This window comes from Chrysochloris asiatica, unplaced genomic scaffold (genome assembly GCF_000296735.1).
Source record: "Chrysochloris asiatica unplaced genomic scaffold, ChrAsi1.0 scaffold04194, whole genome shotgun sequence".
NCBI classification, from domain to species: Eukaryota; Metazoa; Chordata; class Mammalia; order Afrosoricida; family Chrysochloridae; genus Chrysochloris; species Chrysochloris asiatica.
In genome coordinates this window covers 2,493-6,588 of record NW_006412712.1, presented here as the reverse complement: position 1 = coordinate 6,588, position 4,096 = coordinate 2,493, and the positions used below count along the sequence as shown (strand labels likewise).

The window sequence follows — 4,096 nt, the reverse complement described above, 5'->3', positions numbered from 1 at the left end:
CCTACACTGCCACACCAAACTAAGGACATAGAGAAGTATAATAAAATAATCAAGAAATTAAATTAGTAGATGAATATAGAATGTTAGATTCTTCAAATAAAGAATGTACATCATTTAAATTCATTCATATAATACTGAAAAAATTTAGTTACTGGGTACAAATTAAAGATTTGACAGACTACCTGTTCTAATCATATTTCAATAAAATTATAAATTATTTAAAAAGGATAAAGTTTATGAACTTCTTAACTACTTGGAAATTTTGAAACAGTGTTGGAATTTAGATTGAAGGGAAAAACTAAAAATGCAATCCATATAGAAAGTAAAGCATCAATAATTTACACTAGAAGTCAAGCTAACTCAGAATTGAATTTTAAATCTTATGTATTTTCATTATTGAAGTACATAAAACTAAAAATGAACTAACTCAACATCAATTTTAAGAAATTAATAAAGGACACACAAATTAAACCACCAATATGGAAGAGGAAATTAATGATCATAATGGCTAAAATTGATCAAATAGAAACTAACACATCATGGTAAGGGTGTAAACATACAAAACAAACCACACACACATAGACACACCAGCTGATATCAAGCTGATTCCAACTCATGATGACCCTGTGTATGTCAGACTACTACAGAGCTCCATATTTTTCAACGGATGCTTTTTCAGAAGTAGATTGCCAAAAGCATCTCATTGAGAAGACCAATAATACAGGTAAACACCTTGAGATACTTGTAAAAGCAAAAAGAAAAGCAGTAAAGATGTATGTGAATAGACTGAGAAAGTCATGTAAACATGAATATTACTTATATAAGCACCGGACTGAGAACCACAAGATCTGTGGTTGGACTCTGCAGGAGAAAGATGAGGCTTTCTGCTCCTTCAAAGATTGAAAAAGCCTTGGAAACCCTATGAATTGGAACCAACTCAAAAGCACTTAACAAAAACAACAACTACTTCCATTTTGACGGTGGCAGAGCAGAGTCAGGTAGGACAGGCTCCATGGGGGGAGGGGCTGAAAACCCAGAGATGCTGCTCTCACGGAACAGTTCCAGAGCTCTGGATCTAGCATAAGGGTCAGGGTGTCAGTTTCCCGCAACTGCCAGTGGAAAAATCACACTATATAGAAGAATATTGCGATTGAGAAATCAGTCAAGATGCAAGATTCCCTTTGTGGCCATCCTGCCCGAGTGGAGGTCAGAGGGCAGGGCTACAGCCAGACCAGCACAGGGAACCTGCACTAAAAGCTTTGCAGTGACATTTGCAAAAAGAGGTGCAGGGTGGGGGGGGATGGGAGGGGGTGGAGATTCTACACATTTTTTTATTCCTCCTCCCTGTTGCACCTTCTTTGCCCAGCCCAGACACCTTTAGGCAAGTGGGTGCGCACCCCCAAAAATGTCCAGCATTGAGACCACAGCTTTCTCACGGCACACAGAGAAAGAACCCCATCAGTCCAAGGGCAAATTCTTTGGCTGCTGCTTTGAACTTCTGTCTGTGGGTCCCAGCCCTAAAGTTAACTTGTGACAATACTAATCTCCGATAAAGTAAACTTTAAGACAAAAACCAGCATAAGAGATAAAGAAGGACACTATCTCATAATCAAAGGACCAATTCTTCAAAGAAATGGAAAAGACAACTGCAAACCTTATGTGGAAAAGGAGAACCAGGATAAGCAAAGCACTGCTCAAAAAGAACAAGCCCGGCCAGAGGAGGGGGCCCAGCCGCGGCATCAAGGCGGCGCCCTGGCCTGTGGGAGCCCAGAGCCCCAGCAAGATGGCGTGAGTCTTGCGCGCCTGCAGAGAGGCCTCATCCCGTGGCCTGCTTTGGCCGACCAGGAACTGCGGCTTCCTGCCCGGGCTCCAGGGACTGGTAGCCTCCACCATCAGAGCCCGAGAAGACAGCTGGTTAAAGTCCTTATTCGTCAGAAAAGTCGATCCAAGAAAAGATGCTCACTCCAAAATCCTGGCCAAAAAGGAAACGAGCAGCCTATACAAACTGCAGTTTCACAATGTTAAACCGGATTGCCTAGAAGCATATGACAAAATTTGTCAAGAGGTGTTGCCAAAGATTCACGACGATAAACATTACCCTTGTACTTTGGTGGAGACTTGGAACACGTGGTATGGCGAGCAGGATCAAGCTGTCCACCTCTGGAGGTATGAAGGAGGCTATCCAGCCCTCACAGAGGTGATGAATAAACTCATAGAAAATCGGGAATTTGTGGAATTCCGTAAAGCAAGATGCAACATGCTCCTCTCTAGGAGGAATCAGCTGCTATTGGAGTTCAGTTTCTGGAATGAGCCTGCCCCTCAGGCAGGACCTAATAGATATTAACTCAGGTCCTACCAACTCCGAACAGGAACCGTGATTGAATGGGGCAATTACTGGGCCCGTGCCATTCTCTTCTGGCAGGACAATGGTGAAGTGGTGGCTGGATTCTTCTCTAGATCGGGCAGCTCTATATGGTACATCATCTCTGGGCTTACAAGGCTCTTCAAAGCCGAGAAGATAGACAAATGCAGCATGGCATAAACATGGTTGGGAAGAACTGGTCTATTACACAGTCCCACTCATTCAGGAAACGGAATCCAGAATCATGATCCCGCAGAAGACCTCGCCCCTCCAGTAAAGCTCCAGCAAAGTCAGCTGCTCTGTGCCTACATGAATTTCAGTGACAAGCCCTTGTCATACGCTAATTTTATGGTATACATTGTATATCACGTGAACACAAAACACGGACGTGTAAACTGTTGCACATACCTTAGAAGAGACCCCCTTCCCTTTAGAATTTACGTACTCACGAGGAAGGAAGCTATAGCCCGCCATGACCAAGCGCCGTCATCCTCTTTGGAAACACCACTGTTTCCGGAACCGACTTTGTAATACCTAGCCACCCCTGCTCCCAGCTGCCGGGGAAAGAGGACCCAGATTAAAATTTGAAGCATGTCCAAATAGAACTGGTAGCGTACTGGTTACGAATCAGGCTGCTAATCTTACGGTGAGCAGTTCGAAACTACCAGCTGTTCCGTGGGAGAAAGATGAGGCTTTCTGCTCCCGTAAAGATTTACAGCCTCAGAAACCCTGTACAGGGACGCTGTAAGTCGGAACTGACTCCATGACACAACAACTACAACTATGGAAAGAGAAAAAAAATTAGCCATTTCTTTATAAAAAAGCAAATCTGGTTTATAAGTACAGAGTTTAGACACATTTTTTTGTATCAGGAAGAAATACTGATTTCCCTCACCCACGTTTCCTGAGTGTTTCTGAATAGGAAGAAATTAAGAAAGAGGGAGAATTCGCTCACATCTGCCCTCGGTTGCCAGACTAAAAAAAAAGAAGTCATTCAGAAGCTAGTGGTGAGCGACAAGTCCCATCGATGGAATCATTAGTTCAAATTTCATCTAGTGCATCCTGATGTCTATAAGAGGAGAGAAACGACTTGACCTTGGTATCATCTGTGATTTGGGAATGAATACCTTGAATAAGCACTAATTTTTATTTGTTAATATTTTTCTACAATGAAACAAAGTAGGCAAACAGGTTTTATTTTGTAAGCAATCCTTTGTGATCTCAGACATCCTCCAGCTAATATTTTAATAAATGTTCCGAGAGGATGCTCCCCAGATCCTGGGCCAGGGGCTGGTGCATGTGGAGATTTAAATCGGCATCAAGCAGCACACACTTGTCTAGCTCTGTCTGATTTCATTTTTCAGTGAAGTGTGCCAATTTTGTGTCTGTAATCGTGTGAAAGTCGTGTTGAAATGAAAAAATCCTGTCTGTTCCCTCCCCTTGCCTCAAGTTGAAGAATTTATGTGCAAAACACAGTGTGAATAAATCTTATATCACGTGTCCAACTTTTACATGTGGATGGTTTTCTGCAAGAACATATAAAAGTCATTAAAATCCCCTTAATTTTCACATTAAAAAAAAGAACAACAACAAGGTCAGAAGCCTCTCACTCCCTGATTTCAACATTTACTACAAAGGTACAGTGGGCAAAACAGCCTGGTACTGGTACAATGAAAGATACATTGATCAATGGAACAGAATCGAGAATCCAGAAATTAACCCATCCACATACAG

General features: G+C 42.2%; 1 pseudogene; it reads left to right on the top strand.

Annotated features, from left to right (window-relative positions):
- The first annotated feature begins 504 nt into the window (after positions 1-504).
- On the top strand, positions 505-2,639 carry LOC102816348 (annotated as a pseudogene).
- Positions 2,640-4,096: the final 1,457 nt, after the last annotated feature.